Source organism: Poecilia latipinna, unplaced genomic scaffold (genome assembly GCF_001443285.1).
Source record: "Poecilia latipinna isolate Pla-1442-1.1 unplaced genomic scaffold, P_latipinna-1.0 Scaffold498, whole genome shotgun sequence".
Taxonomy (NCBI): Eukaryota; Metazoa; Chordata; class Actinopteri; order Cyprinodontiformes; family Poeciliidae; genus Poecilia; species Poecilia latipinna.
The window spans coordinates 110,870-119,313 of record NW_015113114.1 but is presented as its reverse complement, the minus strand read 5'-3'; the positions used below and the strand labels follow the sequence as shown (position 1 = coordinate 119,313).

Here is an 8,444-nt window from a genome sequence, read left to right as displayed (position 1 = left end):
AAAGGGAGGGCCTCACGCCCTTCCCTAGCCGCAACTGTGGGAAAATAAGAATCCCAAAAAAAAAAAAAAAAAAAAAGATTTTACATAAATCTTTTTCTAAATCTTTACATACCATCAATGATAATGACATAATCTGCCTTTTACATGTTCAGAAATTGAGATTTTTATTTTTATTTTTTATGATAGTACAAAACATTTTAAGCTATACTCTCCAATTTCTAATGGCCTCAAGTTGTTGGACTTTTTCAGCTGACTGTTAGTAGCATTCTACAAGATACAGCCAAAAATATTTCAAATAGCATCTCAAAGCCAAAACAGACAGTCAAAGAAAACAAACTGAATAGGGATTTAATGAGGCTTATGCTTAGTGAGTCCCAGTGATCTATATTTGAGGAAATTAAGATGAGAGTTAAAGAGTTTTCTCACAGTTTGTGTTGCACAGTGAAGCTGAGAACACGGAGGCTTCTGCTTTCGGCCACCACAGACTTCCCACTGCTTTTATCTCTGTGGCTCAACTCCACACACTGTTGGTTTATTGAATCTCCTGGCGTCACGCTAAACATCCCCACTTACATTCTCAGTCCAATCCCCCCTCTGATCATGTTAGACTTTTTCTTCCTCTTGCGAGGGGAAACTCGGCAAAAATCTAAGCCACGAGGTGAAGAAGTGCTCAGCAAAAGTTGGACACATGTCGCCAATTAATCTACAAAGAATAACAGAGCAGATCTAATAACAGACGAGAGACTCAGCTGTGTCTCTTTTGCCAACCGTGACAGAGAATCAGGGTTTGTTTTCACCTCGCGAGTTCAACTTCCCCTCTCCGCGTATGGTCTTCCAAAATGTCCTCCTGATGTTACCAACTGAGGCAGGAAGCACCGCAAATTGTTTTAACATAGCTTACATGTAGCTAAATGATATACAATATGATACATAATATGATGCTGTCACATTCATCCAAGTCTGAGTTGGGAAGAGGATGTGGTAGGGAAGGTGTAAGCATTTGGTGAAACACTTACAGTCAGTACTTTGCAGCTGAATAGGCAAAGGCAAATAAGAAAAATGTAATTCTAATTGCACTGCATGCATTTATTTTTCGTTCTGTCAGATCTGTCTTACTTTTAAGCGCATCTAATTTTTATTTTTTTTTTTTACTTTCTGAACAAATCTATTTTTAGCATGCCATTAGAAAACTTGGTTTAGAGTCCTTCTCCATGTCTTGCAGTCCTTATTCCTGTCAGTAAGACCACGGCAAATGTATTTATTAGAATCAGGAAGTCTGAAGCAACCAAATTGATGAGCGAGTATTAAAATAATTGGAAACGCCTAATGGCAACATTTCTGAATCTTAATGTCATTTAAAGGTCTCATAATGCCAAAACTCTGCTTTTCTTTATCAGCAGATAAAATGTGTTTCTCTGTGCAGCTGTTGGCATTATAAATGCAGATCATGATTACAAGGCAGCTGTATTCCTTGAAGGAAAATGGCTCATGGACAGAAATGGGGAAATTGGCTGCATTCCTCACATAGTGAATGTTTAGGAGAGTAAATAAGCTGTCCAAACACACAGCCAGTTAAATATCTGCTTCTGCTGTTTCTTTCTTTGCACGCATTTGTAAATTCAAGCACAAAACTGAGAGTTTTATGATCGCAGGCATTGTCAAAAACAAGCCCAAACCACAATTTATGCGACTGCCAGTTGTTTTCCACTTTTTGTCATTTCACCACAAGCACATCACACCTTGATTGCCACGACCAGAGACCAACGGTTCTGCTTCACGAAAGCTTTCTTTGAAATAAATTTTCCAATGCAAACTTTTTATGTAAATATTGAAACAAACCCATCATTCCCCATTTCCTGTTGTGTGACGGGTCCACATGTTTCTTTGTCTTTCATCCTATCTCCAAACATCTCTCTGGAGTCTGCGCTTGCCCAGAAAGATATAAAGGCTGACTGAAAATAGTTGCTCGGGAACTAACAGGTGTGTGCGAGAAATAAATAAAAATCAGCAGGACCCTTCTTCAGACCGTGCATCAGAGGAAATGGAGGGCAGAGATCTGCATCACTTTTAAGTGCAGCCATTCTTAAAGAGCAGAAAGTTAAAGTGTCCCAGTATACCAGCTCTGCAGCTGAAGGTTTCTCCAGCTCCAATTTAAAGCTCCTAACGTCCCAGAGAAGTGTAATATTCTCGGTAATATCAGCAGTTTTGAATGCTGGGTCGGAATCTTGCCGAGTTTCCTGTGTACCGGCTTCAATGCCTAGATAAATAAACCTCAGGCGGGGGCCGCCGGCGTGAACCGCACAGTCCGCTGCTGCCTTTGGCTTGACACCAAGCTGCTGGAGTCACACCACAAACCCACTGACACAGAGCAGCCGAGTGGACGCCTTACGCAAACAGCTGGCTCGGAGGTCTCCTCAGATCGTCCACGCTGAATGACGTTTTTTTTTTTTTATCACATTTTTTAGGCGTTGCAGACTTGGTTTCATGTAGCTCGTACCAACACGTTTTTGACGCAAGAAAGAAATTTCGCAAAGTAGCTATAGCGTATGATGATTTTCCATCGATTCCCGCTTGTGTTTCTTTCCAATATTTTTCCTCTGGAAAGACACTCTACTTCACAGTGGACAATATACTTTGAAACATTTTGGCACCCTTCCTCACGCCAAAGTAAATACTTTGAGAGGCATGGGGTATCGAAAACCAGATGTTCTCATCGTGCGACAGCCAACTGGGCACTGCTTAACAAGCTGTTAACCCTCAGAGCCAACACAAAGCCTGAGGGGATTTAAGGTCTCCGCGGCTGGAGAACATAGGATACACCAGCAGCTGTAGCACACATGCATGGGGCCGAGTCAGGGACCAAAAGCTTGAAATTTGGAACGGCAGATTCTGCTTATCAGTGATTTATTTCCGAGTGGCACGTTAATGACATTACCGTAATTTAGCACTTCAAATTCAATAGCCCCGTGAATTATTGACAGGGATTCAAACGTTCGGCTTGTCTTTCATCCCGCCTCCGGATGTCTTTTTGAAGTTTCCATTGCGCCGGAAGGGTATAAATTGTGACTGAAAAATTGGTGATAGGGAGCAAATATGCATAAGAACATAAATCCATTTGGAAAGTGAGGCATACATTTTAAAATACAGCCATTTTTTGTTTAGAAAACCTAAATAGCTATGATCTGATGGTATATTACAGACACATACACACCTCTTGAAGTCAAAGCCAGTCCTCTAGCGCTAATATGATGCTATCAAATGCTTGAACTCAGCACTGCGGAGGCCTGGCAGCAAACTGTTTATTTGATTCAGGTGTGTTGGAGAAGGGACATTACCAATCATATTAGGCATTTCTTTCAGTTTCTTATAGTTCCTAGAAATCATTTTATTCAACAAATACATATTTTTTATTCTTACCAAAAAAACAAACAAAAAAAAAACAAATAGTGTATAGATGTACATGCCAGTTGACAGCCTTGCTGGGCAAAGGTTTTTGTTTTCCACCTTAGAAAAGGTCCGAGATGACATTTTAACCACAGAAATCAAACAATAATGCGGAAGTTATTCAATAATTTGCTATATGTTGAATAAAATTGGAATTATACATATATATGTGTAAATAAATAGTATATAATTACTTTATTTAAAGAGTCATTTCTATGGTCATTTGTCCAAGTTAAAGATTGAATTATTTGATGCGCACAACCGCTCACCATCAGCCACTAATCCTGCAGGTGCAGCGGCAACCTAAGCTATTAACTCTTTCATAAATATATATATACCTTCAACTAGCAGACACATGTCAAATCTCTGACAGAATCTGCTAAATTTGTTTAAGGCTCTAGAGCAGAAGACACTGAGATGAAGGTGAGCAACGCCTGCAGTTCTAGGCATGTTCCTAAGGTGAAAGAGCTCAGTAAATCAGTTACTTTATATTAAATTAATGGAACTGCAGAGTGGGAGGGTGGGTTTTCTGAGAGGAACCTTAGACGGGACCACTACCTGTCTACCCCTTCTGTCAGCAGCCATGTGGAAATTACAGTCACTGAAATGCTTCAAAGACAAAAGTGAATTGGGAGCATTTTCTTGGCTACTGCACTTACTGTGTAAGATGTGATTAGGGCTTAGGTTAGAGGTGGCAATTATGACGTCATGGTTTTCAGATAGCTGCATACAAATCTTCATTCTAAAATCCAACAAATTTAGAAAGTCGGGGCTTAGGTTGCTGTTGAAATTTAAGAAAAGTTCTAATTGCAATATCAACTCTTTAAAAAATGAGGCGTTGGGTTTGAAATAGTTGCTAGGCAACCGGCATGGTACATCCCAGCATACATCGCTATATGGTACAAAAAAAAAAAAATAAAATTGAAGAAAGGTGTATTTTAAAGTTCTAATATATGTAAGAGCGTGAAACAGTAATGAACTATGTGATGATTTACTGATGTTCTAATGTTTTTACCAGAGCATGTAGCCTCACTGCCTCGTGCGTCTCACGTTTCCTGCCTTAAAGTCTTTGCTTTCAGCAGATTGTGGATGTCTGTGCTAATGAGTCTCTTTTGGAAGAAGGCAATTTCTAAGCTTTTCTCCAGAAATAAAGGGAAATACGAGAATAAATAAGTTGACTTTACTACTGTAGACGTATGAATAAATGCCTTCTTGCTGTCATTAAGTTAACTTCACTTTTGTTTTGATCTTTTTAGGTCGGATCCATTTTAAGGGAATACAAATGATCTGATTGCTCAGAGCAAAACTATTTGGGGAATTAAGGACGTCTCAACAGTTTTGCCCCATATATAGTCAATCCTAATCAAAATCTGACTAATAATAAAGTATATATCTAAGTGCTTGATTTAAAAACATATATAAACATATACAGAAACCTTATCAGCCTTCAGCATTTCTTGCTGTTGCCATGACAAAAAAGTTACAAGCACATCTCTTCTTATTCAGAGTCTCCTCCTTGGGTTTATTTGATCACTTCAAAATCTTAAAGTCCAACTTAAAAGCTTTAAATGGCCTTATCCTCATATATACACATGGCTACATGACCTGGCATGTAACCTTCCAATAATGAGGTCTTGTACTCAATGTACAGATCTTACACTACAGATAGTGTGTCCTGTTAACAAACAAATGGAGATCTCTGTTTGTTGAGCCCCCTGTTTTATGGCATTCTAAGTTCTCTAACTTTAAACATGTAATGCACATCTCTCTTTAAAAACCCACCTTATTAGGAACATTTTTGGTAATGGCTAATGTTTCTATTTGTCTCCTTTCTCTACCCACTCGTACATCAAAACCCACCACTCAGGGATACGACAGACTGATACTCATCTCCAGTTACCATTGGAGAAGTGGGCCCTGGACAGGTGACCAGACCAACAGGATATGTTCCTGACTACAGGAACATAGACTGAGCTGTAAGCTGAGAGCTAACCCTCTTTTCTCCGGCTCTTTCTTCATCAAGAGAGGCTGGAGTTTCTGAACAAGAACTCCTCTGCTCAAGTCAAAGGTTGACCCAAAACACTCAAATTAATTCACTAATTACAATTGCAATTAATTCAATATTGCAGCCACATTGTTACAGTATGGATGTAAAGAATATTTCTGGGGCGACAGAAGGCGTTTGTCCTGTAATCAGTGGGTTGCTCTTTTTGTTACTAAACTCTCCGTTTCCACTAACATTTTTTTTCCAGCAGATTCATCCCTTTAGAGAATTTTCTCTTAGCTGTATAAAGTCGATTTTTCTCTTCATAAAAAAGAAATCCAATAATCTGAAGTTGTGTGAATGAAAAAAGCTTCTTGATGTCAGGGATCAGAGTAGAATAGGCAGACAGGTCAGAAATGATAGAAGAGCAACACTTGCTCAACTAAGCGTAAATTACAATTAAGGAATTTACAATACTATCTGTGAACACATAACAAAGAGAACCTTAAAGAGGGGGCATTATGTATTTTCCAAGCACATAATGCCATTTTATAGCTCAGTCATGTTACCTTCTGTTGTTATGAACAACAGAAGGGGCTGCACAGTGGTGCAGTTGGTAGAGCTGTTGCCTTGCAGCAACGGGTTCGATTCCCGGCCCCGGTCTTTCTGCATGGAGTTTGCATGTTCTCCCTGTGCATGCGTGGGTTTTCTCCGGGTACTCTCTAAATTGTCCGTAGGTGTGAGTGTATGTGTGGATGGTTGTGTGTCTCTGTGTTGCCCTGCGACAGACTGGCGACCTGTCCAGGGTGTACCCCACCTCTCACCCGGAACGTTAGCTGGAGATAGGCACCAGCACCCCTCCAGACCCCAGTAAGGGACACCCCACCTTGAAATTGGCCTCTGTCTCTTTAAGAACCTTATACCCGCTCCAGCATCACAACAATAGTTCTCTGTGATATTCCCTGATGGTGCTTACAGCTATTCTTAGGAGCATTGCAGTTTGTATTATGAGCTCAGCAGATCCACAGTTCCACCAGATGTTTGCTAACGGCTGCTGCTGCTAGTCTGGAGGAGCTGAGTGGGGGAGGTGCAGGTGAGTGGTGCTCCATGTGGCTGAAGCTCCAAGTCAGAGTCTTTGGTAAATAGGTGACCCATGCTTTAAGGCACTCCCAAATGGTTGCCAGGGGAAATTCAAGGATTTTTCAAACATGCGTGAATCAGTCAAAGCAACACTTTGTATATTTCTGATGAGGCAGTAACGTTATGACTTTGTCTAAAGCTAAAAAAAATATTTTAGCATAACCCCACTTTAAAGCAGATAACCTACAGACCTATCAGTCATCTCCAATTGATGACAATGAGTTCACTGTACCATAATGCCTTCCATAGTCACCAGAACTCAATCAAGGCAGCAGGGGTCCAATACAGTGTAAGCAAGGTGTACCTTATAAAGTGGCCAATGATTCAACATAGCTTTGTGGAATGCTATGTTGAATCATATGTTATAACAAGAAATGTAATATTAAAAGTAAGACTAAAAGGACATGTGTCTGAAATTATTTTGAAAATAAATCTTTTACATTTTCTATCAGTCAACATTGACTTATTATTAATTATTCTAAGTGGATTTGGACACATTTCGTGCAATGATTCCACATTTTCATGGACAAAAGTTCAAGTTAATTTCCCACATGTCAGCTTCATTATTTCTGACATGTGCACTTTTTACCCTTTTCAAAGACATACAATTTATACTGCAGCCAGGTCTTCTTCGTGAAGAGCTCAAAGTGAATGTCCATCAAGAGAAAGACGTTCTAAATTCACATAGGAAAACAAAACCTTTTGAGTTGACATATCCTACTGGGACAGTGATTATGAGAGCGACTGCTTCAGGTGGGATCTGACCCTGCTGTTTCCTCGTAATATACAGCACAGGTCCTCTTCTTTCTCATCAGATTTCCACTCTCAGTGCTATCTGGACAGGATCTTTGCCCCTACAGTCACAGGAATCCAAGAGCGGTGGAATAAAATAGAGCCTGCCTTTTCGCACTCTTGCCAAAACATCCTTCACCACAGCCAGCGTGAAATCATACTCCACAAACTCCGGCTTACAAGGTCACGGTCTCCCCTAATGTGGAGCTGCTTCAAGAACTTCCAAAATCAAACCAAATATTTATAACAGACTTCCTCCCATCGACTTCACAGCCTCGTACCACTTACACATCGTCTGAGCTGAAGATGCACCGAAATGTTTCTTTCTGGATTAGTTCCAGCTTTCCAGACTTCAAATAGCTTAATAACACGTGTCTTTCTGCAAATAGCAGAATTAAGTGAAAAACGTCTGCGATGGAAAAGTAAGCAGCCCATTATATTTTATGGAAAACACGCAGATATTTTAAACCACTGCTATTACAGTGCAGAGTGCAGCGAATTCAAAACCTGCGTATTGTGCACTACTCTAAAACTAATTGCGATACATGTGAAGCGGTGTTGGATTTAATTATCTTTGCTGCATGTGGCATCTCTAAATTTCTTTATGGGACTTCTTTAATGCTTTGTCTTTGAAATAATCTGTGAAAATTTCTTCTCAGTTCTTCCTATTAAGTGTTTGTGGCTTTCTTCTTCTAGCTCTATCTAGATGAGGCACCAGTGATGGAGCTCTTAAATGACCACGAATCTGGCTGTGCACCAAGCGTTTCAAAGCTTCTCGGCAGACGCATCAACTTTCACTTGGCAGAATTTGTATGTTTGCAGTGTGCTATAATGCACCTCCATTTCTTACTAGCGAATAAATATACCCCAATCTGGTAAGCTTATGCTATGCTGTGACTCATACAAACATTACTGCATTTTTGTAATTGATATATAAATATTGTGATCTTCATAATATAATGACCCAAGTCATTTTTAGCTGAAAGTGATTTTTTGTTTTGCCTAAATCATCTTTTTTTTTTGAGCGGGGGTGGGGGGGGGGTAGGGGGGGAATAGAGGTGGTGATTCTATTATTTTTGCTGAA

General features: G+C 39.9%; 1 protein-coding gene and 1 long non-coding RNA gene across 4 annotated transcripts in view; one reads left to right on the top strand and one right to left on the bottom strand.

Annotated features, from left to right (window-relative positions):
* The window catches only part of itga11a (integrin, alpha 11a), a 64,457-nt gene that overhangs the window by 51,811 nt on the left and 4,202 nt on the right, over positions 1-8,444 (bottom strand). Inside the window, exon 1 of one of the 3 annotated variants that reach the window (XM_015040157.1) lies at positions 3,212-3,307. The exons of 1 other annotated variant lie outside the window; for it this stretch is intronic. The gene's annotated coding sequence lies outside the window, so the exon portion shown is untranslated. Of the gene's footprint in view, positions 1-573; positions 686-3,211; positions 3,308-8,444 lie in introns of those variants that run through there. One more of the 3 variants, XM_015040158.1, reaches the window with a different exon arrangement.
* Positions 5,440-8,235, top strand: LOC106952187 (uncharacterized). The gene is made up of 2 exons (XR_001425932.1): positions 5,440-5,512; positions 6,407-8,235. It is a non-coding gene; the product is annotated as an uncharacterized LOC106952187 (long non-coding RNA).